Below are 23,735 nucleotides of genomic sequence, written 5' to 3'. Positions count from 1 at the left end.
AAACATCATGACAATCTTTATTTCTTGGTGTTAGAAATTTTGTTGTAATGGAGATGGGTAATCGTGATGAAATTGTACCAAGGATTTGTTTTACATTTGTTGTAATGTGCTTTCATAACCCCAGATGTCAGAAAGTGTATGTGCTGTATTTGTTACTTCTGTTTTGTTTCCCATTTTATCATCAGCTAAAGGACATAATACATTTTAGGAAAGGCTTTGAAGGAATACAGTAAAAATACATGAAGAAAAACATACTAATGCCAGTTCACAGCAAATTTCTGATAACTGAACCATTTTTTAGACACACAAGAATATTTATCATTCCAATATATTAATTTTATGCAGGAAGTTTGACAAATAAAACCTAACCTGATATTTTCTTTCATTTTCAGTTTTTGGTAGAAATACCTTGGTGTGATATACTACATAAATACTCAGTATCAAACAGACACTTTACACTTATTAACTATATGTTAGCTTTCACCCTCTATCTTTCCACATGCATAGGAAATAATATGATGATCATTCAGGGAGTAGCAAGAGTGGATAATGTCCATGATCTTTCCAGTCTTTATATTTTGAAACTTTTTAATCTTAAACTTTCAAGAATCTTAAACATGTTTCTCAAAAACCCTTTTGAATTCTATAGAACAGGAAATGCAGAATCCTCTACTTCTATGCTGCTCCTAAAAGAATTGATGGATAAAAATATTTACAAATATAAACATTACCATCAACACACTCATAAAGTCTTATACACAGTTGCATTTGTAAAAAAAAAAAAGAAAGAAAACTGTATAAAAAGGATGAATTATAACCTTTAAAATAAATTTAAAAAATCAAAGCAAATCATGGAACATGTGTTTCAATTAAGATGAAATAAATTGGTTGAGTACATCAAAGACAAATTCTCTCCTGCAAAATTAATTTAAAGCAAAAATGCATTCTGTGGTAAGAAAAATGGCTGAAGATGTTGTTTATATACATTTAAGGTATGGCATCTTCAAAACATCTTTACTGCAGTTAGTAAAATATTTGCTCTAGCAAAGACAATCAACAGTAGGCCAGGATTAAATGAATTAAAAGGTCCATTTTATTATCTGTCTCCATTTTACTTTTAAATATCTTTTTGAGAATCTAGTTTTCCATGCAGATAAATTAGACTGAGGTAATTACAATTTTCCTATGTTCTGTGAGAAATCAACAACGGAAAAATACTGTCATAAATATATGAAATTAATATTGTGAAAGGCATGCATGGATACTTTTGACTTGCTGCACAAAACTGTCATGCACATGGGTTTTTCTTGCATATAACCACAGTGTAAAAGATGACATTATGAGAAACCCTCTGACAAATTGATTAATAATCTTGAGCTGCTGAAGTTCAGCTGAGTGAGCAATTAAACATTCCAAACAGCAATGAACCTTCAGAGATAATTTATGATAATTTTATGCACAAGAGCTCAGTGGCTTTTTAATTTGATAGAATGTTAGTAGCATAGATTTCTAACAAGGGAGTTTCAGTGCTCCATACATCACTGAGATTACTTAAACATTTCAAATGTGGTTGATGAATGAAGTTTCCTGAGATGTGAGAAGATACAGAAAGTGTCAGAAGGTTGAGATTATTCATCATATCAATTATTGAAAGTGGATGCATTGACATCATACTCCCAGCTCATATTTTATGGCCATTATAAAGACAGAACAGAAATAACAGACTTGGTGAACTGCAGAACTGCCAGGATATCCAGCTTCTTCCCTCTTTTATTCTAGCATTTTGCTGTCACCACACAATATTAGCATTTCCAGGTGTTTCTTCCAAAGTCGTTCATAATACATAGCAGGAAAACAAACCCTTTGAACACAACCAGCCAAATCCTGGAACATGGCACATGATGTGATTCCTGGGGTTTTCTGTGCAGGATCAGGAATAGGCTTCAGTGATCCTTTCCCACATCCTTCCAACTCAGGACATTCTACAAAAAGCATCCCACACAGATCAAGAGAAAAAAAGAGATTAGAAAGCCTGAGCAAACTACAATTATTCTGCCAGAAATACAAATATTGTATCATTTTCTGCTAAGGGAGAACAGGCTGCCCTTAATTCTTCTGCTATTTTTTTTGTCTTGTTGTTGCTTTAAAAAAGCTACATTCAAACAGTGAAATATTTTTAATTCCTAGAATATTTCCCATTCATTCTTTTATTACTTGTTTTGGCAAGTAAAATATAATGTTTTAATCTTTTGTTTCTGACATACTTATGACAGTTGGAAACACAGTAATCTAAACTAAAGTAAATAATGTAAAGGGGCTCTTTTTATTGTATGAACAAAGATAAAGTCTCTGCTTTGAACAGAACACTGAAGCACTCAGATACCACATGTTTAAGAGAACAGACAGTTGGTGAGTTATTTGTTTTTAACACTACTATAATGATCCTGACAATAAATCATCATTTCACATATCCAAACAGTTATCCTTTCATTCATGCAAAGGAAAGAATGCTGGCAAATAAAAGCTAAAAGAGGCAGAAAAGCATTTCTAGAAGGGCAACAGCCTGTTAGACTCCTTCATATGAAAGGTCATTTGTATAAAGCACTATTAGTCAACACACCCCTCAAAGCTCAGGATCTATGCAGGCAGTTTGAAGACTGATAGGTGGGAGAGTGGGAGTGTTTGTTCAGACCTTGTAGTTCAAATCTTACCTCAGACTTGAGCTATTAGTCTTAGGCTAATGAAAAGAATTGTCTGACCCTTCATATATATCTTCAACATTATTGTTTCAAGGGCTGATTCCACTGCAGCCCAAAATGCAGTTATGAAACCTATCATCATATCAACCCTTGATGAAGGCAGTCAACATTAGCAGAAGAATCACAGAAATTGGTAAAGAAATGAAGTTCCATAGATGTGATGATAATTTTCTGAAACTCTCACTAGACATTACTGAACAAATGCAACAAAGCTGGCAAGCAGCTTCTATGTCCACCTAAAGACAAGTAGGACTGAATTTGTGGCATTGAGGTTATTGTCCTTGGAAAGTTTATTTTAGCTGAGTCAAGAGTTAGTTCCACTCATGTCTAAATAAAGACAATCATTTTCCCAAAAGGATATCAAAATAAGTACAAACACTAATCATGGAGGAAAATTCTCTCAAGAGGAAAGTAAATATCTCCAAACTGTGTTAAGCAAAAGTAAGTTGATATAAGACCACAAAACTTTGAAAATTTGACCCAACGAAAAGATTTAAAAGTGTATTTTTTTCATCTGCAGTATAGATTGAAACAGTTCTCAAAACCAAAAAGTTGCTATATCTAGAATGATATTATAACCTCTAGTACACTGTGACAAAAAATGAAATCTTAAAAAAGCAAAAAAATTTCAACTATCACGTGAGCTTACTCTGAGGACAAGGTATCTGCAAGCAAGCACTTGGCAAATTTCCATTAGAATCTTTTATGAAAAAAGTTACTCACACACCTTTCATAAATTGCAAGACTATAGAATCACGGAATATTCTGAGTTGAAGGGCATCCAGAAGGGTCATCAAAGTCCAACTCCCCACCTGAACAGGACAGTCACAAGAATCACACCATGTACCTGAGAGCACTGTACAAGTGCTTATTGAACTCTATCAGGCTGGTGCTCTCATCACTTCCCTGGGGAGCCTGTTAATATCTTTGACCCTTGTTAAGAATTGGGTATTGATCTAGGTAAATTTCCATGACCTCTGTCTCAATTTAATGGTATACACTGTTAATCATTCTGGTGGCTTGCACAATGCACAATCTTGTAACCTCAGTTCTCCTGGACTATTAAAATGGCAGCTCCCTGACTCCCTGGGAGCTTGTGGACAGACAGGTAGGTACGAACACAAGAAACTGACCTACATATCTTCTCTTCTAGGAATCAAAAGCTCTCCTGCCTTTATTCTGAAACAGTCTGTGATTATTATTTTTTTCTTACTCAAAAGGGTCAAATTTGGTAAGAAGAATGGGCACTGATGTAAAACACCCTTACCTACAAAGTTATAGTTCTACCACAGGTGTCATTCTTGTCCGCTTTGATCCCATGCTCATAAATCTCCATGACAATGCCTTCTGGAATGCAAAACAGCTTAAATTGCAGTCACTCCAGAATCTGCAGAGCACTTGGGCATCTCATTTTAATGCACTCAAATAATAGAAAAGAGAAATGGTTCACCTGACACAGGGACGCTTCCTAAGACAACATCTTCAGTGAAGTTCCACCAGTTGCTTTTTTTCTTCTTTTTCAGCTAACATATATATGGAGGAAAAAAGACTTTAAATCTTTTCTCTTCAAAATTAATTAAAATACAGTAATTAAGAAAATGATGGGAAGAGCGAAATTCTCATCTGAAAATGTGTGCTGACATTAGGAGAATAAATAAAATTAGAAGAAACTAGGAGAATAAATAAAATCTCTGAAGAAATGTTAGACCTGCCTTCAGTGTGTCAATGCAGCCCTACTCATAGAGACTCTTTCAATGTTTTCATAATGTGCCAATCAATGCTCAAAAGTAGAACTATTTGTTTTTATTCTTCAAGAGGGATATGCAAAACAATTCTGAAGTTGTACTTTACTAATATAAGGTAATGAAAATAAAATATTAAAAACATAGTAAACTCTATTATAGAGTTGAAAAGCATGAAAAGTATGAAAAGCAGTGCATACCTCAAACTTGTACCTATAGTACTCTTTTAACAGTAATATTATTGCATGTAGCTTTTGGCAACTGCATTTGTTATTTTTCAAGCAAAGCTGGCAACAACTCAAAGGCATGGAAACATTGGGCAAACTCCAGCAGCCCCTTTCTTAGGCAAGATGTCTATTTAAATGAAAGATTTAACCTACCTTTTAATAGGATAAAAATGAATTACAAGTAGAGTATCTTAAGCTCACTGCAAAATAGGATGTCTTCTTGCTTGCACTATTTAATGTTTTGATTTCCCATTCATTGTTGAGGCCGGAACGAGCATCAGTTATTACATGGTGGCGCAGTTCCAACATAAATCATGTAGCCTCCTCCTCTTTATTGATTTATATTAGCATTTATAGATGGCACTCATTGTCTTTATAGCGCCTGAGATCTCACATTAATTAAGTTCAAATTAAAATAAACAATGAAACGCTGAAATATCCTGCAAGGTTTCTTGCCTAATGCCTGCATTCAGTTTAGACCTCATATCACTGTCATTCTAGAGATTCCAACTAGACAAACCAAATTAAACCAAACAAATAAACACAGCAAAAAAAGAAGAGCAGGGAAGACATGCATTCAGTCTTGAAGATACTATTGAAGAGTTTTATCAAATTATAGTGTCAATACTGTATTGGATATCAATTTATTTGTGCAGTAGTATTATATGTAACCCTATATATCTCAGCGGTATCTTTCTCATGAAAATATTTCAATCATTATTGGAGAACAGTACAATGTATTTTCCCATCTCCAAGAACTCCAATGTTCTTCGATGCACAGTAGCTTGCTCTTTTTTTTTTTCCCTCTGAGAAGACAAATTTATACCTTACTTATATTATATTCATGTAATTCTCAATCAGTCCTGTTGATTTAATCACATAACTATATTTAAGGGTAAATAGTAAGCATTCTGAACAGTAGCACATGACTGCTACAAGAACTTTCTTCCAAGCCAAAATGGCAATCTTCAATTTTTCATAAAAGCTATCAATATATAAATGTCATAAATACTATAAAAATGCTAGAATATTACAGAAGTATTATAATTATCATAAAAATGGTCCTCAAGAGCATTTTTCTAACTCATATAGAAAATTCAATATTTATTTCAAATTGGAAACTCTCACATCACTTAAGCCTTTCAACGAAGAATTTCTATTAATTTAAACTGAAAACCTCCCCTGGATGTATTCTGACAATTTTAAGAAATGTGGGAAGCAGCTACTCACTGTGTAGCTAAGCCTTAAGACATTTGTCTAAAAAAATATATCTGACTCTCTGTCCATAAATCTAGCCCTTGTGCTAAAAAAATCTGGGCAGAGATTTCAGCCAAGCGACATGCTGAAGCCATTGTTGGAAATAGTAGGTGGGAGAGAGTTCCCAGATAAGCCAGAGTGCTGCTATGGCTTGTCCAACTCTTTACAGCCCCACTGTTCTCATGGGTCTCACATCTTTTGCTCTTCCTATAGCCTAACCCTAAGCGTGGGTGGACACTTCTGTAGTGGGACATGCAGAAGCCCCTTGTGAAAAAGGCAATTGGGAGAATTCTCACAGAAGCCCCCACTTTACTTCCACAATCTTTTCACCCTTCCTATGGGTCTCACATGTCTCTCAGGGAACAGTAAAGGCAGTTAGGCAAAAGAGAATTTGGAAGAATATAATGACAACATGACAGAAGCTGTGGCCCCACCAACAAAAGGGCTCAGTCTTGTCAGGAAGCCAGGAATTCATCCCATGAGTCAGGGTCACAGTCCACATCAGCAAGGCCCAATCACAGTCACTGGCATGGCTGCAGAGTAGCTCAAAGCAGACTTGGATTGAGCCAATTGTGAGAGACTGAGACAAATGTGAGAGCCAGTACTTAATGCAGCTGCCAGCCAGGGAGGTGGAAACCCCTCCCGCAGCTTCTTCCAGCTCTTCCTCAAAGAGCTGCAAGGTCAGTGGAGGCTTCTCCAACAGATCTCACCTGCCAGAGATATCCTCCCAAGAGGTAAGAGGATAGTTCTCCTAACTGATCCTAAGTCTTGGAGGAAAATTCTGCCCCAGGATGTACTGAAGCCCCGGGGGAAATTCTGGTGTCTTGTAGCAGTCTTTTCTAAGGTCACCAGCTTTCTCCCTCTCCCTAGTCCTAACTAAACCTAGTCCTAACTCTAACCTGGTCTCAGAAGTTTTAGTAAAATTTTCATTAAGAATTCTTGCTAGTCCTTGAAAAGTAACTATTCTTTACAAAAAAAAAACACCATCAAAAGAAAAGACTAAAGCTTTCCTTACCTACTTTAACTTTCGTTATTGTTTTAAATGAAACATAATCTATGTATATGGTTTCTGTGTGTCATGCATTGTATTTCCTGCTAGGTGATGGTATACTTCCATCATTGCTTTTACCTCAAAGTGATCTTTAGAGTGTTCTTTATGAGATGTCAATTTTCAGAGATTTCCTGCTGTGATGCTGCAGTTTCTTGTAAAGACCACAATATTGATCTGAATATTTCAACTGTTTCTGCACAATTATGAGATAGTTAGGGTAAAAAAGTTGTATTTCATTTCTAATTTGGATTTTGAAACCTCTGTTTAAATTTATTTTATGTTTAAATGCTTGTTTTTATCATGATGCTTCTTTAATTAGTTATTCCAATTATCTTACTTACCATTGTAAATAATTTCCAACCAGTAAGTTATCCTGACTTTACTCCAGGAAGAGAGAACATATTGAATCTGATTGAAAGCAATGGAAGTTAAACCAAAAATCTAGCATTAGGACCAATTAGAAATTCTGATTTTACTTTGACACATTTTTGCAATGCTGCAGAATCATTCTCTTGGACATTTTCTTACTCCATGTGATTGAATTGAATTGTGATGTCTAATTGCTGTTGGTTTACTAAGTGACAAGGCATTGTTTCAGTGACAAATATTCTAATAGATTAAAACTGTTAGCACATTATACTTCTCTGAAATTTATTTTTAGTTTCAGCAAACATTAATGCCAGTGAAGCTAGATTGCTTCAGTATCTGCAGAAATGAAAACAAAGGAACTGTGAAGATTTCTGAATCCAGCTCATTTTAACTCTAGCATGATGAAAGTAGAGACAGCTTTTTGTACTCCTGATAAACTCTAAATATTATGATTTTTTTTTCTCAATAAGAACTGATGCATGGTTACAGACTTACAGCCTCAAGAAACATAGCTTATATTTTGAAATCCCGGTTAAACACTTTAAACACCTGAGTACTGACTCAGACAGATAATTGAACAGACTTCACTTTGAACTCAGGACTATCCTTCCAAGTAACACTGTGCACAAACAAGCATTTGCAAGACTGAACCTTGCATTTGTGGCTCTGGAACTGTTCAATATCTAGTTTTAGATTTTTCTTAAGGAAAAAATTAGTGAAGGTTATTAATTTTCAATCAGAAGATTAAGAACTGTTTTCTGTTTGAAAATCTGTTTCTGTTCTGTTTCCTTTGTATTTTATCATACATCTATTCTGGACTTCTGAAAAGCCTTGGGCACAGTCCCCCACAGCATCCTTCACACTAAACTGAAGAGACAGGGTTTCATTGGGTGGACTGTTAGATGGATAAGGAATTGGTTGGATGGTCACATCCAGAGGGTAGTGGTCAATGGCTCAGTGTATTGATGTCCATCAGTGACAAGCGGTGTCCCTCAGGGGTCTGTTATGGACCACTGTTATTTCATTTCTTCATTAATGACACAGACAAAGCCATCAAAGACAATCTCAGCATGTTTGCAGATGAAACCAAGCTGAGTGGTGTGGTTGACACACCTGAAGGATGGGATCCATCCAGAGTGACCTGGACAAGCTCCAGGAGGGGGTCCATGGCAATCTCCTGAGGTTTAACAAGAGCAGGGGCTGGTGCTGCTCCTGGGTTGGGGCACGCCCCAGTCTCAGCACAGGCTGGGGATGAGCAGCCCCAGGGCAGCCCTGCCCAGAGGGACTTGGGGGTGCTGCTGGCTGAGAGGCTGCACATGAGGCACCATGGGCACTGCCAGCCCAGAGAGCCAAACGTGTCCTGGGCTGCAGCCAGAGCAGCGTGGGCAGCAGGGCCAGGGAGGGGATTCTGCCCCTCTGCTCTGCTCTGCTGAGAGCCACTGCAGGGCTGCACCAGCTCTGGGCGCCAGCACAGCAGGGACAGGGAGCTGCTGCAGTGACTCCAGAGGAGGGACACCAAGATGATCAGAGGGATGGAGCACCTCTCCTACAAGGAAAGGTCGGACAATCAGGTGTATTCAGCATGCAGAAGAGAAGGCTTTGGGGTGACCTAATTGCAGCCTTTCCGTAGCTGAAGGGAAGCTGCAAGAAAGATGGAGAGGGACTTTTTATAAGGGCATGTAGTGATTGGACAAGGGTGAATGGCTTCAAACTGAAAGGCAGTGGGTTCAGATTAGATATTAGGAAGAAATTCTTCACTGTAAGTGTGGTGAGTCACTGGAACAGGTTGCCCAGAGAAGCTGTGGATGCCCCATCCCTGGAAGTGCTCCTGGCAAGGCTGGAAGGAGTTCTGAGCTTCATGAAAGGTATCCCTGTCCACAGCAGGAGAGCTGGTGCTCCCTTTAAACCCAGGACATTCTGTGCTTCTATAATAACATATATATAATTCATTTTAAAATATATTTTTATACAGAATTCAAAAAGAAATACAGAAAAAGATATAATATACATACTTTAATAATTTTATAAAAATTATAAAAAATCTATTAAAATTCTGAAATCACTAAGATTATTAAGCATAGTATGAAAGAAAGCCTCAAAGCATTGTTTTGAAAGTCCAGGTGAATACATGAAAGAAACCATATTATTTTGTGTGACATACTCCTGATGTGAGAAAGAACAAAAAAACATGGATATCAGTGACAAAACTTCCCTTAAACTCCCTCTTTTCGTGATCATGTCCTAAACAGCAATATTTTAATTAAAAAGTGAGAATTCTTTATTTAATTTGGATGCCTGATGGAGCCATCAAGAAGGAAAAAAGTGACAGCAAAAAAAAAAACTACAGTGATTTCTCTGTTAGTAAACAAGAGTGATTTCACAATGGACCTAATAGAGGGTGAAGTAAGAAATTGTATGATGCACTTACAGAAAGGAAAAAGAAAATGTTTAAGAGACATTAAGGACATTTTCCTTCAGTCCCTGCTATAAGAATCTGAGAGATGGACTGATGTCCACAGTTCACCAGGCTCAAAAATATTTATTTACCACATTCACATCCAGACCTCACTTCCAGAGAAGACAGTGATACCAGTAGTATGCACACACAGAAAACCATATCTCTGCATAATACACTAATATTTTCCACAGTGTGTTTCTACTGCCTGTGTTCAGCTGACATCTTGGTGGAGGTGCACAAGCTGGGAGTCAGGCCTCCAAAAAGTACCTTTTAGAAGACATACATACAGTCATTACCTTGGCAATAGATGCACATGAAAGTTCTTAGAGGAGATTTTTTTCTCACATATTCTTTTTTTTTCTCTCTCATTGTTGGTTTGTATCTATATGTATGTTCAGGCTACAAACTTTATCTATCAAACTACAGCTGCAAAGTTTCAACTGTGACTTTTCTTATTTTTTTCTGCTTTCCAACAGCTTATGATTCACCATTTGCTGATAAATGGAAGGACTGCTAACTATCTGGCAGAGCAAGTTGCACCACCAGAAATATACAAACCTCTGCTTTACAGGTCATTTACATAACCTTTTGAAGAAGGAAAAATTATTTTTTTAGTAATGAAGACATGTCTATACACAACTGCTCATGGACAGTTCTTCTTAAATCAGAAGTCCCAGACTGAATTTTCCCAAACATTTTGATTTAACATGCATGTACATACATGCTTAAAATACAAAGCCATACTAAAAATTAATTATTAATTAGAACCAATGTACTTTATATTTATTAGTATTAGCAACCTTGTTTCACAGGCACAGAAATTGACCCCAAACATGTAATATAAATCATGCTACTTGCAATCTCCTGATTTTGGAATCAGTCTCATTTGGAATAAATTTTGCATCTCATAAATTGCTATCTTATTACAGAAAAAATTTATTATTCATCTGCAAATATTATATAAGCAGTCTGTTTATGTAGTGGATTGTATACCTTATCATGTATAAATACTACTATAATCAGAAATTATTAGATAGAAGAAATTATGCTTCATGAAAGGTCAAATAAAGTACAATATTGGAGGGTCACTTTTTTCATTTAACCTCTTCATAATCTTCTTCCAAATTAGTTCATGTTAGATTCTTGGACATGATTATGCTTTTTATCTCATTTTACAAAAATCTAGATATCTCCTTTCCACAGGTGTAGTAATTGGTCATTTTTTGGTGGTCTTACCATAGTCCTCAGTGAATGAAGAATCACTCTACAAAATACCCATTTCTTCCGTTTCCTCCTCTAGCATAAATAATGCCTTGAGATATTAGTGGACTTTTCAGTTTTGGAAGAGTCTTGCATTCATATTTCAGAACCACAATCAGCAGCCTTTTTGTGTGCCCTCTCCTCTTGGTTGTTTGTTCTGGTAGCTGATGGTGCTAGTATATGTCATCCTATGTGGGACTTTAAAATATCCCCCACCAACTCTGATAAAAGGCCACTGAGGGTATAAGGCAGGGCCTGTGGTATTAGTGCAAATTCCTTCATTTTGGTTAGGTTTCACATTGGTTTTCTTCTCCTGCACTTCGTACTGATTCATTGCATTAACCAGGATACAATTTTCTTCTGGCAGTGCAAGTGAAAATATAGAAAAAGGAATACTGTCTTTCTTGTGAATGAGCATTATTTGTAATGAAAAATACCAGAAATGCAAACTGTACTTGAGCTTGAAATAACAAGTATTTGATAGGGCTGTTCCGCAACTATTCAATTTGTTTTGAATTCTTAGTTCTCTCCCTGTCTCCTTCTGTATCAATTTTTTTAAGTATTCATCACAAAATTGTAAACCTGGCCTTGATAGTGTTCCTGCTCTGTTTTATTTTCCAGCACAATAACTGTGCTACTGTACAGTAAGGCTAAATGTGACAGATAGGTAATAATTTGTCAGTGTTTCAAGCAGAATTCAGGGACAATTGTGATTTGGGCTTCCAACTTTAAAATGTGATGTATAATTGACATTTTGATACTTCGAGGCCATGGTGTATTCTCACACTTCCATGAAAAAAAACCCAACTTGCTGACACAATCAGGAAACAGATGGTGACAAAGATCTTGCATTTAATATGCCAATCATTATGCCTTACTTGCATATTATCATCTCATTCATGAGGCCACTATATGAAGGAATTTTGCTATGCCTCTGCAAATCAATCAAGAAGTCTTTTAGTATTTTTTTAAAATATAATTTAGGTCTTTCTTATCCTATGTTTCATTATGTTTCGGGTGAAGTGTTTATGCAAATTTATTACACATGAAAAAATGCTTTGACAATACTGAGGCTAGAATAGATGTCAGCAATGAAACATTCACTATAGATAGATTCAACAGAGAGACCAAGAAATGACTTGGCAACTGAAGTATCTGCATTTTCCATACTTTGCTGTGGTCCTTAATCCAAAGGCAGTGACACAGTAAGACAGTATGAAGGATGATGTCGAGTAGGAGGATGGATTTGGTAACATGGCCTCATATCTACTAGGACCTGGACTTCAGTCAAAATCTCTTCTCAAGAAAACCACAGATGGCAGATTACCAATATATTTCAGTTAGAGTTAGCACTGGATTTGAAATCACTGAGTATTTGAGCCAAGCAAACCTTTTCTTCAGCTCTGAAAATAGGCACTTTCCTTGTGAGTGTCTGACACAGGATCCCATCATAGAGGAGTGAGTTCATCCACTCACAAACTGAGCAAGGACCCTTCTTGGACAGCCTGAGGTCCTTGAAGACATTTTAGCCCATTATTGAAAGTGGTGAGCAAAGGCTGGTTCTCTCATCTTATTTCTATTCTGCAATGTCCAGAGAAACCTTCTTCCTTCATAAGTGTCAAATGTTCATGTTTAGATGGAGTAGGGATAAAGTTGTCACCATTTTTTTTCTGTCTCACTCCTACTGTCTGTCTGTAGGTTCCCCAGATTCTAAAATGTATGTCTTTCCATTTAAAGAAGTAAAATATATTTCTGGTTCTTTGCAAAAGGATCAACGCTAGCAAGAGGACACGGCATGTAGCTAGGCTACTTATAAATGCCTTGTTACTTGGGAGAAAACATGGATCTGACCTGGTTATAGTTAGGTAGCTATTTCAAAACACATATTTCTCCGGAAAGTGTTCTGTCCCTGGAAGTGTTCAGAAAAACATGTGGATTTGGCACTTAGGGAAATGGTTTAGTGGTGAAGACACAGTGCTGGGTTAATTATGATCCCTGATCTTACAGGTTTTTTCCAACCTTAGTGATTTTATGAATCTATGAAGTAAATGGAAATATGTCCTGACTTTCAGCTTGTATAAGATGGATGGAAAAGAGGAAGAATGGTTTTGTGATGAAAATTAGAAAACAAGATATATCTGGAGGAAGAAAATGAATTTTATGCTCTTTTTCACCACAATCCTAAACCATTCCAGGCAGAATACACTTCAATAGCTATTTCCATGAGAAAAGTCTCATAGAGGCAAGGGATTTTAGGTGCATGAAAAGTGAACCTGTGTTTCTTTCAAATGTGTCACAACACAGAGTTTATGGTAGCCTTTTAGGACATACATAGCCTTTCCCCTTCTAATTTCCCATTCCTAAACTTCAGCCAATTCAAACTACTTGTAATGTACTCTGTTGGAGCAGATCTTCACTGACTGACAACTGGGAGTTCTGTGACCCTTGTTTTGTTTTATTCCTCTCATGGTGTGGCGTTCTTCATTTGGCTTGTCTAAGCAGTTTTGTGGTTTACAAAACCAGAAATCCTCAAAATTGCAATTTTGTGTTCCTTTTAAATTGGTTAAGAAAAAAACATTACCCCATCAAACCCAATACAGCATTGTGTAACAGTTGAGCTGTTCTTAAACAAAGCAGATTTATTATTTGTTTTATTACTTATCAAAGATAGTGGCTTACACACCTTGCATTATCTAGACAACAGTCTGTTGGCATGTCAAAAGTCAAGGTTACATCAGCTCTTGACTTTATCCAGGCTCTATGATGTACAATGTCACTGTAGCAGAGCACTTCCTCTTTGTTCTGAGAGAACTTGATTCATAATGAACCCATCTAGAGTGTACCCAGATTGTGATAAAGAGCTTTACACAGAGGGCCTTATTTTAGAGAAACAGGTGTTGGCTTTGATTAGAGAAAAATTACATCATTCAAGGGAAAGGAGAAAAAAAGCAAAGGGAAAAGAAAGCAAAAATAGAAAAATGTAGCTACCAGACACAAATACATTTGCACATATAAAGCTGTTCTAATGAAAGCCAAATTGATTTGACATTCAGTGGCAGTTTGAAGCCAAAAAAAGCAAAGCAGCCTACAAAAGGCCCAGCTCATTGTTTATGGAGTGTCATACTTCATCATCTGTGAGACCAATAACAGTGATGGGAAGACCTTTAAAGCAGGGAGTTTGCACAGAATGGCTGTGTGGATAGCACTGATGTCAAATGCACTAGAAAGATTGTGAGCTATTTCCTGAATTGAAATCATGTTTGTCAGATAAAGTAGATGCTCTCTGCAGATTGTATCTTTGAGAATAGTATTTAGAATATTGTTAGAATTCTTGTTTGATTTCTCCTAGACAGACAGACACAATATTTATCCTATGACGTGTACTGATCATCAAACGACCCTCAAGAAAAAAAACACAGAAGAGAAAAAATTACCTAACATGCAAAAGCAGCTTCCAGTAAACAAAAGTTAATCTCTTTATGAAAAAGAAATTTTCACAAAATCATGTCAATTAATTTAGGCACCCTTTCATCATATTTATTTTCATTGATTACTTTGCAAATATTTTTACAAATACAATATTTTTTTACATTTTCACTAAAGTAGTGGACCCCTGTTACAAGCAGACTGTAGAATATATTTCGTCCATCTCTGTTTTCAGTTAGAACACCTGGTGAGGAGTGACATGTTTATCAAATGTTGGTGAATGCCAACATGAATTAAATAAGCCTTCAAAAAAATGTGAGATAGTATAGACTTGTACAGGAAATTATATGTGTGGAAAGCAGTCTCTCTCTTTCTGCCTTCTAGCTATGATCTCAATCTAGATATCACAATATTGATATTAAATTCTGATACTAATGTTTCTGTTTAGATTTCACTAGAAAATCTGTTTCTTTTTGGGCAAAAAAATCAGAAATTTCATCCTCCTGAGTCGCAATTCTCTAATGACTCACTGAAGTACAAATAGACAGTGATCTCAAATTAGTAAGTCATGAATCACATTTCACATATAGTATCTAGTGTGGCATTATGACTCAAAAAAGCACTATCAGGGTGACCAAATTTACAGTGGATGGCACAAGTGTAGACAAAAAAAAATTAAGAGAGAAAGATACATGTCAGTTGATCTAAGTAAGTAAATGAAACATTTTCTTTCATTCACATTGAAAACAAAAATCAGTTTAACTTTTTGGGGTGTGAGGGTATGAGTGTGTGTGTGAACTTTCCATTCTGTTTTCTGTAAATGACAATCTGTGAGTTTATAAGCATGACCACCCACCACAATAAATAGATTAGTAGGTCAAAATGTTTTACTATTCTTCAAAATCCAACATTATGTTTATTTTAAGTATTGTACTCTGTGCCATATGAAGACAGTGTACATTGGTTATTAATTATGTATGAAGATACAATTCCTGCTGTGTTAGCTTTGCATTGTAAATCATGATTTAGAGGTTTTTTTTGTCGTACTTAAGAAAATTATAAGCTAACTGGAACAAATTACAAGCTTCAAAATTCACTCAGTGATAGTACCTAGAGATTCAAGGCTTTATCTATCCTAGCACAGTAGACTTCTGTGTGCAGAAGTGGGGTTGCTCTGTGTCAAATACACATAGGTTTAGTACTCACTGGGAAGTCCTCCACTGATGGCAATTAATTATGATAAATTGCACACTATAGTGCAGACAGCATAAGAAACCCTTTGACAAGTGGATTTTACTTTATTTCAGGCTGTAAGTGTTCTCGTGGATAATTTTGTTGTGGGAAAAGTAAACAGGAAATCAGTTAGTGAAGACTGAAGAAATTCGTTGCTACGAAATTTTGTTAAAACATTTAAAATGTTACCTTTCAGAATTCAGTGTCAGAATTATAACACCACAGAAGTGAATTTACATTTTCCTTAGAGCTATTGTTTCACACTGTCTGAAGACTCAGGCTATGTCTTTCACTGCTGAGAAATGATGTATTTTATATCAAGCAATGTAAACTTTTATAAATTACTGAAAACAAAACAAATTTCACTTTAATGTTGCTAGTCAAGGTAAACCTCAGGCCCACATGTGCCATTTTATTGACAAAATGTAAGGAGAAATCACCTGATATTAACATGAAAATATATTATTTCCAAGTACTAATTATTTCCATTTTATTTCAAATTATTTCCATTGTACTGATCACCAGCTGTTCAGATTGGGATATTCTCTCCACTACACTACAGTGAGTTCTACACTCACAAAATCTGAAAGCATCTTGCATTTTAGTTTTGTATATCCTTTAATCTATGTGAAAAGTAATAGTTTTTATTTGAAATCTTTCTGAAAAAGGGAGAACCAAATTAAATAGGCTCAGTGTCTAAACTTATGCATGATATTAAAAAGAAATATATTAAGAAATAAATTTTCTTAGTACAAATTACAATGTATTGTTTATATAAGTTACAGCCAATTTTTTTTTTTTGCACTTAATCACTTTTTCCTTTGTATGCTATATCAAGAGCAAATAGTCATTGTGGAAAACATTCATAAGTTATCTTAGAGTGAGAAAGGTGAATATTTTAAATTTCTAGTCTGGTTATTGAACATTTATATGACAAAAAAATTTCATGTTGATATTTTCCACCAGACAATTGGTGCCATTAAAATGGAAAACTGTTCTCAAGTAGTAGATTTAGGAACTGCTTAGTTCATAAAGGACAACTGATTTGGATGTGTAATTACCAGGTATGAAACAGCTGTTTCATCTAATAAAAAAAAAAATGAGCAAGTCAGTAAAAGCTAAAGATAGAACAAGAAATCAAGATTTTAGTTTTCTATTGTTTCTCTGACACTGAGGGTATTAACTCCTGGAACAAATTAACTCAGCAATGTACACTGTACAGTGCCTGTATTATCTGAAACAGAAATGGGGTTTTTTTGCCCCTGAAAGACCTCCTTGACTAATCCAAAGCTGATACAAAATTTGTTGCCCGAGATAAAATGTGGGAACTTCCCTTCTCTGAAAATTCATATTAAATGTGTAACTTGGCCTAGCACTTCCTTGCCAGTAGGGTTTGGATGGTTTAGATAGATGGTTCCTGAGTGGTGCCTTCCCTTTGTGGCTCGGGGAAAAAGATATTAGATACAATTTTGGGCTTGAGTTTTATGTAGTTCTAACAGTCAGGATAACCTAGGAATTTCTGTAAAGTTTTTATTAGAACCTGTAAGACCTATAAATACACACAAGGAACAGAATGAAATCCCACAGGAGTGAAAATATTCTTCAAGTGGGAATTCCAGAAGTGGTAATTTAGATTTTTAGCCCCTTGACATAGTCAGTCTTTTCTGCAGCATTGTAGCAAAAATAATGTTAACTGCATTCTTTTTACTTCCAGAGACCACAGTCTGTTTCCTTATATTCTACACAGCCAAGTCCCTCTCTACCATATTTTTTATTCCATTTATCTTGCTTCAGCCTGGTAAATTCACCCTGCTACTCCTTTCACAGCTCAGTAGAGTTGGTGCTGCTAAACACATTCTGAAGAAGACTGGGATGAGCAAGTATACTGAAAGCCTCATTGATGCAGGTAATCTTTATGGCTGAGGGGAAAAAAGACTGTACATGGCATGGATAGAAAAAAGATGGCATTAAAAAATCAAGGCAAGACTTATTCTTAGGTAACTAAGGGGATTGAAGCTGAGCCTGTAAACAGGACAAGTTAAATACAGACACGATCATAAGAACAACAAGCAGTTATACACATTTTTCAGTGGAAACCTTCAGTGAAAAAAAAATTAAAATTTGGCTACCGACTACAAGCTCTATTTCTTAGAGACATTTTTTAGGGAGAAAATTTTCTTTTGGTTGGGAATCCAGTAAGAAATTATTTGAAGAGGAAAAGCCCCTCCTCCTTGTTTTTCTTACCACTCTATGCCACTCTCTTGTTGCAGTGAGCTGTTTGGAGACTTAAACAGCTCCACAGACAGAAAACCTTCACTCATGCCAAATCCTTCCTTTTAAAGCTGAGTTCCTTAATTAAGTCTAGGCTTATCCCTCCTTGGGAGGCTTCAAGTTGTCTTCTGTATGGCTTTAAGCCCATCAGTTCATTCAAAAGGCTCCAAGTAGCGACCCCAGTTCTAATTGTGCAGCTGGAAATGACTGGAGATCAAACTATGCTGCAGTAACTTGCAAAAGCTGAAAATCAGTTGAAAATTACTTCCTGGGAAGTCACTTTGCATGAAGTTTGCATGACATCTGTTTCCAAGAGATTCACAGACACAATTCATGCCCCATTACAAGCCCATCAGTTTCTTGAAAGGAAATGCATGTACCCATACTGTAGGACACAGATCTTCTGTGCAAACTTTCACTAACAGAAAGTGGTTTGTTTAAGTATCTCCAAAACTATGGTTTTAACACAATACCTTAAGGTGTTTAACTACAATGCAAGAATGGGATGCAGTACAGTGGCTATTCTTGTAGTTCAGAGGGGAAACCTAACTTACACTCTCTGAAAGATTTCCTATTTATGGTCATGTCACAAGTTGGATGAATGTAGCTCTCTGAGCCAAAAAAAAAAGTGAAAAATCAATTAAGACAAAGGGAGAAAAATAATCTCATTTTGAAATTATTAATTACATAATAATACACTCCAAAAACAAAGTGTTTTTCATTTGGTCATGCTCATGAGAATGACTTTTAGACAAAAAAAGGATCGTAAAACCAGACATGCCAAATCCCTTTTCATAAGGAACCTGCAGCACAGAAAACTCTCTGCACTGTTAACCAAATCTACTTCTTGTATTTCATCAGAAGCAGTAACTAATCAATTAGTAACTAATTAGTAACTAACTAATGGGTTTTAGTTAGTTATTGCCAAACAAAAGAAAACAACAATAAAAAAATTTAAAACCCACAGAAAACAAACAAACCCCCCCCCCAAAACCCCAAACCAAACCAACCAACCAACCAAACAAACAAAAACCACAACACAAATAACAACAAACTAAATAAGGAAGGTTTTGGTGCTAAAAAAATAGTAAACCAGTGTGATTTTACTTGACAATCCTTTTCCCCAGCTTCTTTGCTCCATTGCTTTATTTCAGCCCCTGAAGTGAGAGGACGTATATGCGAAAAGAGACTGGTTCAATAAAAAGCTGTTTTCTTATGCAACTATTATCTTATTGTAGAAGTAAACTAAACAACTAAAATAGAAAATAAAGCAGTTTTGCAGGGCTATCGTATAAGCAAGGCTATCTTTATTTTCCACATACTGTGGGAAAGGAAATTGAATGTTTTTTGGTCAACTGTAAAATGCCATTTGTAAATGCTTCATTGGGATTTCTTTCCCCTCTAACTTATTGCAAGTTTGGTTTATTTTATGAAAATAGCTTTGATCAGCTATTCAGAGTATAGAGGTAGTGTTCACTCATTCAGCAATATTCAGCAGGTTTTATTCATTTTTATACTTCATTGCATTTTCACTCTTGGAAACTCATTTACATAGTCTCCGTATGGTCATTTCACAGTAAATGTTTCTGACTGGGTGTGCTGGCTAATAATTACCCTAAGCTATCTGAGAATACCCAAGTACATAGAGAATACACAGTTATTTCTTAATACTCAAACTCTAGATTGAAAGCCCTTTGACTAGTCCAGTACTACAAAATGTCAAGCTGTTTACCAACAAAAAAGACTGTGCCTCTGCTTCCCAGCCCCTGCAGAGAAGCTGAAAATGCCAGTGTTTACTTAAAGAAGGGGAGAAAAGGACCTGCCCTTCCTCTATGCTTGATCCTGTGGCTGTTTGAATGATTACCCTTTGTCATTGATTTCAATGGGGATTGAATTTGACTCTCTCATCTTTTTATGCCTCTGCATTTCTAGAAAATATTACACAATAATACTTTCTGCAGATGAGATTCTTCTTTATTTCCTCATCTACTGATTTAGTTTAGGATTCCAATCATCTTTAATACAGAGCCATGATGTCTGTCTATCTGAATATATGATCTAACTAGAAAAATAAGAGGGGAAACAAGATTTTTTTCCTTGAAAGTTCTGTAGGACAAAACCTAATTGTATTTTTACCATAGCATCCCAACCTCCCTGAGCTTAGGTGACTACTTTCCAGATTACTGTGGCATGAGGTGGCTTATACTAAGACTTTTTCTTTTAGTCAGAATAGAGTTTGAATTAAATGACTATGGAAAGGGCCAAAGGCAAATTATGAAAGGCAGGACTTTCCTCCTGTTACTCCTTAGCAATTAAATTTAAAAACACCAGTAACTTTAATCATCAGTTACATGGTATTAAACCATATAGGATTTTAGAATTCAGCAGAAGAGATAAAAAATTTCTGAATGAGGATGAAAGAAAACACAGAAAGGCCTATATAAACTGCAGGAAAAAAATCCTTGTTTGATATTTTACAGAATGCACAGAAATCAGAAATAACATTTGGATAATCATTAAATAATACTGTGAAAGTCTACTATGCAAACAAGGAGTTTCTCAGGGTTGTGTATGTGTGTGCTATTTAATTGTTTTGTATTTTTGGTTGAGATTTCTTTTCAAAAAGAATGATGTGCTCTAAAAAGAGGACAAGCTTGGTTCAGTTATAGCTTTCATATAATTACTACAAACTAATGCAAATTAGACTGTAGGTCTGCTCAATGTACATTTCTGTGCTTGCCAAATTATGTTTGGCAGTGTGGTCAAGCAATAACAGATGCACACTGTGCCTAGTTTTCTCGGGCTGTTCAATAATTAGGAGGGCCATGTATTATAATAAACCACATCCCCTTGGCTGAGATTTGGATGCAAATTGCACACTAATTCACTTCCAAGTTTTTGGAAGCATACCAAAAGACATGAAAATTAGGGAAATATACTATTTACTTCATGAAATGTGTTTAAAACTAAATAAAGCTCATTTGTAAGCAATGTTCATCTATTCCATCCTTGTAAAAAAATTAACAATGAGTTCCCTTTCCTTCACACCATTTAGTTCAGCAGCTAATGTGACACCTCTGCAATGTTCATGGCATCTCTATTATTCTTGCACTGAGAGAGTACAATATAAAAGACAGTTACTCTGCTTTGTATTTCTCTAAGGTATTGCTGAGGTTGAGTGGATAATATCAGTTCAATGAAAGACTTGAATCACACTGCAATCCAAATTCTTTGCAATCAGTTGAGTTGTAACGGCACGCTGTTTATAGCAGAAAATTCGTCTTTTGAGAAGGCTGAAGATTCTTTACCCTTAGCTATTACACAAAGGCTGAATGGAGAGATTTATTAAAAAAAAATAAAACTTAATGAGGGAAATTCTAGGAAATCCAGCAACGTAATGTAGTTACATATGTAGATGTAACTACGTCAGTCTCTAAATTATGAAGAAACAGAAAATTAAAACAATTGAAACTATTGCTACACATATTAGCAGGTAGTTATGTTTTCCTGGAAATCATTTAACAGTGAGCTGTCTTGCAGTAATAGTTAATACACTTAAAAAGAGAAATATAATGCAACCTAAAAGTGGTGTAATAGGAGATGTATCTCCTGTGTTTATTGTCTACTAATTGTAATGTGATTGCAACAAAGAGGCATGACTCTTATCTCAATATGCTCCAGACAAATACAGAAAAATGGCAGTGAAAATGGAAGTATTATTTTTTTGCAGTATTATTTTTTTGTTTTGATAAGAGATATTATAGAACATAATTTTGTAAATATTATAAATATTTTAAATTTTCCAGTGATGGCCAGTTCTCTGCAAGAAAACAATGAGGCAAAGCATTGCTTGCCAGAAATAGAAAAACTAATTTTAATATATTCTGTACCACCACTACAATTTTAGTTACTAAATTGTAGTTTTCACATGGGTGACTTAATTGTAAACTAATTCATATGGAAATCAGCAAAAATCTCTATAGTAAAGCAGAAGTCAGTAAATTACTGAACTATTAAAAATTTGATGATACAAAAATACAGGCATAATATAGGAGGGAAGTGTCCTATGATTAAGATTGGTTTAGGAAGATAAATCAATGCTGTGACATGTAGCTATGGCTAGACTGTTATGTACCCCAGGTTTATAGTTTTACAGTGGGTGTTTTTCAGGTGTTTCTTGGGTGTTTATCCTATTTAGTCGTTGTTGGTATTGCAGCTATATAATCATAGACTAACAGAACAGCAACAAAATTCTTGTTTCCAGCATGATGAATACAGAGTTAACTACATAAAACAGTTTTGGCAAAAGTACTCCTCACTCTGTATGTTGAATTTGAAAACAGGATAAAGACTAAATGTGATAAAGCAGCTGAAATTTTAAATTCATTTAAATTATTTAAATTTAGGAATCATTTAAATTAAGGAACTATGAAGAGCTTTAGTTGAATTCTGCAAAAAAATCTGGTTGAACAACTGAGCAGCAGATAAGCCTCAACACAGATAAGACCCCCCCTAAAAACACATTTGAAATGGTCTAAAGTATTTATACATAATGATGTCTTCTGAATTAGTTGTAACCTCTCAGGAAAAAAAAAGATCCAGGCATTACTGTAGACAGCTCAATGAAGAGACTTGTTCAGCGGTGATTAAAAAAGCAAATAAGATGTTAAATTGTGTTAAGAAGGGAACAGAGAATAGAAAAGAGAAGATTACAATTGCATTATATAAATCGATGGCACATTGATTACTGTATTCAGTTAGACATCTTATTTTAAAAAGACACAAATGAGAAGGTGAAATGAAGTACAATGAAAATGACAAAGGTGTTACTTTCATAGTCACTAAATTATGTCAGCCTCTCCAGAAGCAGAAGGGGCTAAGTGGAAAATGTTAATCCCAATTTGATACTACCACCCCAAGAAAGCTAACCCTTTTTCTAACACTTATCAGATGCAAGCCATCTCATTTTTTAACATTTATGAGAGAGTGATTCATCATGCTGCCAGTATCAGATTCAGAAAAATACAGTGATGGTGTAGAGACATTTTTGGACTCCAGTCATTCTGTTGTGTGTATATTCATTATAGATGCAAAGTATGTGTAAATCCAAATCATCACTTGAGAAATAATGTAATTTCCATTTTTTATTGAAGACTCTTTCTCTGAAATTAGTCTTTTCACATAAACTTATGGTATGCCTAGTTTGTCACATTTTCTTGCAAAGGGACATTAGGGGTGGAGCCTGATACTTTGGGGACTTGGGGGTGGGGGGGAATTATTAGTGCTTTTTAAAAAGTTTTTGCTATTCTTTTTATAGAAACAAATTAATTGAAGTCAGGATTTATTAACAATTACTTAATTTTTGTGGAGTGATCAGGTTCATCACTTTTTTGAACTGTTAAAGACAACAGGACATATATGCAGTAGCTTCCTAGACTTGGAGAAGACATCTGAAAACATCAAGTTTGTGCATATCTCTGTCTGGTAAAACAATATGTGCGCATGTTAAACATTGAAAATAGTCCAAGAGCTGCCATTAATTTGAATTGATCTGAAATCATTATCTGGAACTGCCAGGGAGCTGAAAAATGAGTTATTTCTGCAACACTTATTTGAGATACTCCACATCTTTAGAGGAATGTACAAGAATGTCATTGTCATCACTGCTGCTAACTTCAATGG

At 35.5% G+C, this 23,735-nt stretch overlaps 1 long non-coding RNA gene across 3 annotated transcripts in view; it reads right to left on the bottom strand.

Annotated features, from left to right (window-relative positions):
• Positions 1 to 1,070: 1,070 nt before the first annotated feature.
• The window catches only part of LOC134420361 (uncharacterized), a 47,987-nt gene continuing 25,322 nt past the window's right edge, over positions 1,071 to 23,735 (bottom strand). For 2 of the 3 annotated variants that reach the window (XR_010028321.1, XR_010028323.1), the window contains 3 exons: positions 4,210 to 4,282; positions 4,027 to 4,106; positions 1,071 to 1,982 (listed from right to left, as the gene is read on the bottom strand). This is a non-coding gene — a long non-coding RNA (uncharacterized LOC134420361). The remainder of the gene's footprint in view (positions 1,983 to 4,026; positions 4,107 to 4,209; positions 4,283 to 23,735) is intronic. The other variant, XR_010028322.1, reaches the window with a different exon arrangement.

The sequence above is a fragment of the Melospiza melodia genome, chromosome 6 (genome assembly GCF_035770615.1).
Source record: "Melospiza melodia melodia isolate bMelMel2 chromosome 6, bMelMel2.pri, whole genome shotgun sequence".
In the NCBI taxonomy this organism is placed as follows: domain Eukaryota; kingdom Metazoa; phylum Chordata; class Aves; order Passeriformes; family Passerellidae; genus Melospiza; species Melospiza melodia.
The sequence above is the reverse complement of the archived record's forward strand: the minus strand, read 5'-3'. Positions and strand labels throughout refer to the sequence as shown.